The 6560-nt window shown below is 49.6% G+C and overlaps 1 non-coding gene across 1 annotated transcript; it reads right to left on the bottom strand.

The window, feature by feature from the left end:
* Nucleotides 1-547: 547 nt before the first annotated feature.
* Nucleotides 548-648, bottom strand: LOC115940693 (small nucleolar RNA U13). The gene has a single exon (XR_004075418.1). It is a non-coding gene; the product is annotated as a small nucleolar RNA U13 (small nucleolar RNA).
* Nucleotides 649-6560: the final 5912 nt, after the last annotated feature.

Genomic DNA, 6560 nt, shown 5'->3' with positions numbered 1-6560 from the left:
TCAAGATGATCATATTTCCTTATGGAAAAATTCCTCAAAGTCAGATTTTTGGATAAATGGGCATGCATGTTTTTCCTTGAATAAACTTGAAGTTTGTTGAGATTCTTGGATAGGTAGATCCATGTATTTTCTAAAATTTGGAACTGTTGGGCCATTATTTCTTCAAATCTCTCTGCTTCTTTCTTACCGTCTTCTGGGACTGCCTTGATGTGTACGTTAGCCTGTTTAATGGCCCCTCAGAAGTCCCTTTGACTCTTGTTTTCTTCATTCTTTTTGCTCCTCAGACTCATAATTTCAAATGACTCCTCTTCAAGTTTGCTGATTGTTTCCTCCGCTTGTTCAAATCGGCTCTGAACCACTCTTGTGAATTTTCCAAGTCAGTTATTGTATTTTTCAACCTTAGAGTTTCCGTTTGGTTCTTTTAAAATAATTTCAATCTCTTTGTTCATGTGCTAATTTTGTTCACATGTTGTTTTCCTGATTTCTTTTAGTTCTTTGTGTTTTCTTTTAGTGGTTAGAGCCTATTTAAGATAGTTTTTATTTTTCATGTCAGATGGGTAATGTGCCAAGGTCATAAGGTTCGAGGGAGACAGACATCATGCAGTGGCATGCACACCCAATCACCATGCTTATGAACTCCAAAAGGATGTTTAAGACAGTTCTTTTAAAGATTTTGCCTAGAAAGTCTGATGCCTGTGTTTTCAGGGACTGTGTCTGGAGATTTATTTTGTTCCTTTATGTGGGCCGTGTTTTCCTATTTCTTCGTGATTTGTTGTTTAAAATTGGTTATTAAAAAAATCAGCCACCTCTCCCAGTCTTTGCAGACTGGTGCGCAAGACCTTCACCAATTAGCAGGGCAAGGTCTGAACCTTGGGATCAGCCTTGCATGAAAGTTTGAGGTCTTCCCAGGTCTTTTCTGGACATATGTCTTCCCTGGGCCTGTGTATTGCTCCATGTATGTGACTGCTTTTAAATGTCTTCATTTTCCTGAGCCTAACCCCTGTTTCTTCTCGGGCCTTCCCTGCTTTATTATGCTCCCCAATCAGTAATCTCTTGCCTCAGGAGTCTGCAGGTGTGTAGTCCCCTTGGATATTCCTGAGTCACACCCACTGCTTCCTGCCTGAGTTCCAGGTCAGATCTACAGAGGCCAATCCCTCAGGCAGCCCCCACACAGGTTAGAACATTGCAAATTAGGTCCACCCTGCTCTCTCTGATTTCAGGAAGAGAACTGGGAATTGGGCTCCTTCTTCCCCAAACTGTTCTGTGCCATGCCAGGGAGGGGGCAAAGTGAGGGCCAGTAAAAAGACTAGTTCCCACCAATGGAATGTGACTTTTCCTTGGTTGGGCATTTGCTTGGTTGCTGTAGATCCCTGACTGATTTCCAGAGCTCCTATAACGTCATTTTAGCACGTATGTGAGTGATTATTCAAGAGTTTGCTGGGAAGGTCCTGCAATTCTTAAGAAAATCTAGGAAGCTCCTCCTCACCTCTTCGGGCTGCAGTGCCAAAGTGAGTCATTCTGGAAGTTCTCTGGAAAGCTGCTATAAACCTCACATCATCTGAGGTTCTTGGATGCAAACTGCCTCCAGAGAAAGATGACCTCTCTTCCTCCTCGCAGATCCCACATCCGTGCTTCTCACAGGTTCTAACCCTGGCATGGGGAAGGGGGTTCTGGGAAATGTAGTCCCAGCTGCACGGGAATCCTGGGAAGGAGATCACGGGGGTGCTGAGTTGGCAGCCCACAGCCACAGCATAGCCCTAGCACAGCCTGAACCGCTCCACATAGTCACTGGCATCAATTACTTGATGGAAACAAATGTGTAGGAGTAAAGATGCTGTTTGTGATCCTACCCGGCTTGTTAGATCCCTCTCTGCAAATATCCCTGTCTTGATGGCCATCTCGACACTTTTGAGTACTGTATAATTATTTACTTAGTACTTTCCATCCAAGGGATTACTCTTTTAAATAGATTATTTCAGAAGAAACTGTATGAATTCCACAAATGGAAAAGCAATATCATTTGCAGTACATAAGAAATACCTGCTAAAGAAGTGGAAACAGGGGTGCCTGGCTGACTCAGTCGGTGGAGCGTGGGACTCTTGATCTCAAAGTTGTGAGTTCGAGCCCCATGTTGGGTGTAGAGATTACTTTTAAAAAGAAGTGGAAACAAAACCACTTCTAGCTACACATTGCTCCCCTCACCCCATCACCACCCTCTCCGACGGTGACCCCTCAAATTCCCACCTCAACTGGAGCAGGTCCTCCTCTGACTTATGTCCTAGGGCGTCCCTCCTCTGCTGAAAATGTTGATCCCACTGTTGACAATAACTAGAAACATCTGAGTCCCAAGCATTTTGGCACACCTGAAGATGCTCCATGGAGGCTGCGGTAGGGAAGGTCACTCCCAGCTGGAGCTGAATTTGGCTGGAAGGCAATGCTTTCAGGTGAACCAGATGAAGAAAGTTGTTTCACGCTATCCTTAAAGAAAGGAGGACTCTGGGGTGCCTGGGTGGCTCAGTTGGTTAAGCGTCTGCCTTCGGCTCAGGTCATGATCGAGCCCCGCATCAGGCTCCCTGCTCAGCGGGGAATCGGCTTCTCCCTCTCCCTCACCCACCCCTGCCCCGCCCCTGCCTCCAGCTTGCTCTCTCTCTCAAATAAAAAAAAAAAAAAAAAAAGGAGGACTCTGCCTTGTGTAGCACCTTCTGTAAACAGGTCTTGGGATCTTGGCAAGGAGAGATTCTATGAAGAAAATCCCAGTCCGTCCATGGGAATTTTCCCTCTAGCCATGAAGTCATAGCTGTTAAAGCATTTCAGGGAGGCAGATGCGGCCTGATGCTTACCCTTGTCGCGGCCGAGGGTGGGCGGGGAGGATGGGGCGTGCAATGTCCTTACTCTTCCCCCTTCACATAGACTCAAGAAAGGTGAGGGAATTCACGGTCGGCATAGCTGGCAAGGGGCAGAGCTGTGAAGGGAACCTAGGCTTATCTAACCACCGCACTGCGCGGCCCCTTGTTTGGGAGCTTCCAGGAGGCAGTGAGCTTGCTCTGCAGGGTCAGCTCAACTGGAGGGAAGAATGCAAAAGGAGAGATCTTTTGCGGCTCTCTGACAGTTGAGGGCACCAAGCAAAGCAGAGCGGCTATGACCTGAACTTGCCCACCTCTGAAACTGTGCTTCATAAACTGGTCTTGGGAGAGACCCTTTGCTTTCTTGGGGAAAGTTGATCCCCAAGCTGATGCGGCAACTTATCTCAGAGAGCTCTGTCGGGGAACCTTTGATCCCTGGGTCACTCCGGTCTCTACATCTGGTGTGGTCACTTACTTCTCCTCAGGGGTTCTACAGGGGAGAGAAGAGACCAGGGCCACAAATAGAGACAGGTGTGTGGTATGTGAGTCACCTAGCAAAGAGGTGAAGGGACAGATGACAGAGCTGGTGCTGGTTAACACTTTGGAATCTGCCTTCGGGTGCAAAGTGGAGTCTTTGCCTCTTGAGCCCATGACTGGCCTTCAGTGTCCTTCCCTCCCATTCAGGCGCGCCCCACTTGTCTCTGCTCATTCTCTTCTCCAATGACTTCTTCAGCACCCACTCACCGATCATCCAGCGGGGATAGATCACACTTACCCCGCTGTGTGCTAGAGGCTTGGGAGAGTCTCAGGGAGCTCACATTTTAGCTGTGGGTGGGGGTGGAGAATGGGGCAGGATTGGGGGGCGGTGAAGACCTTGGTACAGCAGTGTGTCACAAGGCTGAATGTCACCAGGCTGAGGAAGATAGGAATGGGCTCCAGAGATGCAGGGGAGTGGGGACTCATTTCTGGCTGGGATGGTGAAGAGATCTGGGCGGCGGGGGGGCGCTTTATGGAAAGGAGCAGTGGGAGGCTGATAAGGGGGAGTTGGAGAGGGGATTCCTGGAGGAAGATACAGTATCAACAGGGTAACAGTAATGAGAATATTAAGAGCACTTGCTCCATGTCGGGTCCTGTTCTAAGTACTTAACATGTGTTATTTCATTTTATCCTCAGAGAGGAAGATACTTTTAGTAACCTCATTTTACAGATGAGGAAAGAGAAGCCCAGAGAGGTTAAGAAACCCGTCCAAGGTCACACAGCTATTTTTAACAGACATACAGCCTGCAGGGAGTGGGTGTGACCATCCACATTTAGGAATCTTTAGGTCCTAGAAGTTAGCAGAAACAGAGGGTGGTGAAAGGGAAGTGGTAGACATGAGACAGGAGAGGGTATCAGGACCTTCAATACAGAACGATAATGCTGGCACTGTTTCAATAAATGAACGAATCCATTCACAATCTCTTTTTTTCCAAAAGGAATTTGAGAGATGGTAGCAAGTGGGAATCTTCGTGGGGCAGATGAGGGCACCAGAGGCCAGTGGTGGGGTGGGGCTCAGGGTCGTCGAATATGAATATTAATTACCGTGCTAGCCAACCTCCAAGATGGCCCCCAGCAATCCCTGCCCCTTGGTATTCATGCCCTTGAGTACTTCCCTTGCATACGGAATAGAAATGACTTGCATCACCAGTAGGATCCTGTGCAAACGATGGCATGCCACTTCCAAGGTCAGAGCGTACAAGACATTGTGGCTTTCACCTTACTTTCACTGGGGTCACCTGCTGTGGAGACGGTGGCTGCCATCTTGTGAGGAAGCTCAAGCAGCTCGATGGGGAAGGAACTGGGGCCTCCTGTCCACAGCCCCATCCATGCGCCACCTCGGAAATGGATCTTCCAAGCCCAGTCAAGCCTTCTGATGACCACAATTCCCGGCTGACATCCTGACTGCAGCCAGATGAGGAACCCCCTGAACCAGTCCACTCTCAATCCCTGCTCTCAGATCCCTGACCTAGAGAAACTGCGCGAGATAATACATGTTTCTTGTGTATTTAAGCCATGACGTTTGGGGCTTAAAAATTGGCCCGAGGTTAATGAGATATATACGATAGATAGCAACTGTAATTGCCAAAGTGACTCCTTCTCTGGCCGCTGCCTGGGCTATAATGTTCCCTTCAGCAGGGAAGCATGTAATGGTAGCTGAACTTTTAGCTTAAGGAATGTTTCATTCCGGCAAGGCAGAGAGGAAGCTGGTGGAATAATTCGTACATGCTGATGCTGATTCTGTATTCTTCTTCACCCGGGAGACCTTCCCACAGTTGCTCCTACTTGGCTGCCACTTACCACCCCCCCATGGATGTAGCTGTGCCCCTGGGTGAGGGAAACCACCAGTGACCACATGAAGGTGTCAGCAGTGGCCTATGAGCTCCGTGGGGGGTAAGGGCCGAGTCTCCTCATCCCTATTGCCCTCGTCCATGCTTGGTTGTCATGTCTTGGATACATGACCTTGTACTCAGCCAGACCCTGGTGATGGACGATAAGGTTGTTTCCAGTTATTTTGCTGCTATAAGTGATGGTGCAAGGAATATAATCTGGAAAATGGCATGCCCATAGGTTAACTTCGTGATAGTGGGTACGTACATTGGATGCTCCAGTTCTTGATTTTCTAAGTCTGCGACATACCCCTATGGCAGGAGACCCAGGAGTTGTAAAGGGAGGGCGAGCAGGTAGATACCTTAGTTAGAGAAGAACAGTCATGCCCTGAGGCAGGATGATGTAGGAGAAGTTTTCTGGAATCCCTTTCCTATTGCCAGCTCCCCAAATTGGGTCACATTTTAAGTAAACAAATGCTGTCAGGACGGGGGTGTGGCCAGAGGGATCGCATGCTCTTTTGGCAAGTGTGTTGGTCACACGCTATTGCTCTTGGATGTGTGTGTGTGCGTGTGCATGTGTGCATGCCTGTGTGTACACACATGCACGAGGGTGTGTATGTGTGTGCATGAGTGTGTACGCGCGTGTGCACATATGCACGAGGGTGTGTATCTGTGTGCACGTGTGGGTGCGCATGTGTGCATGCAGGTGTATGCATGTGTGTGTGTGTGTGTGTGTGTGTGTGTGTCCGTGTCCTTCAGGTGCTGTGTGCAGTCTTGAGCCCTCCTCCTAGCCCAGTTCCGGGCTTTCCCTCTGCAGTACCCCTGACTGCCTTGTGGTGTCAGCAGAGTGCACCTCGCCCCTGGTGGGAAGTTGGGCAGAGGATGCTGACGCCTGGAGTCAGGCAAGCTGGCCTTGCGGGGGCCGGGGGGCCTGGAGGTGGGCACCTGAAGGGAGCCTTGGGTCTTTCTAGAGGGCAGCTAGTGCAGGCCTGGGTGGGCCTGGCTTTCCTATCACCTGGAAAGGGATGTGGGATGAGCACCCTGTGGCCTCCGAGGGTACAGGAAGAAATTCTGGCTCAAGGTCAGGAGCTGTTGCCTCTTCTCCGTTGGACTGAACTTGGAGAATCCATTTGTCAGGAGCGAATATGGGAGACAAAGTGGGCTTCAGGTCACAACGTTTCCGACACTGAGGCCAAACTGCCTAGCCTTTTGGGGGTGTTGCATCTTCTCTCGCCCTCTCCCTCCCCCTCCCGCCCATCTGTGTCACCGCGGCTTTCCAAATGTGCCTTCAACCCCCAGCAGACTGCTCTCCGTCTCCCCGTCTGATTCGGGCTGCTGGTGGGCACGTTGC

The sequence above is a fragment of the Leptonychotes weddellii genome, chromosome 16, assembly GCF_054177405.1.
Source record: "Leptonychotes weddellii isolate Sample4059 chromosome 16, ASM5417740v2, whole genome shotgun sequence".
NCBI lineage: Eukaryota > Metazoa > Chordata > Mammalia > Carnivora > Phocidae > Leptonychotes > Leptonychotes weddellii.
Note: the sequence above shows the minus strand (reverse complement) of the source record. Positions and strands in the feature narration are given on the sequence as shown.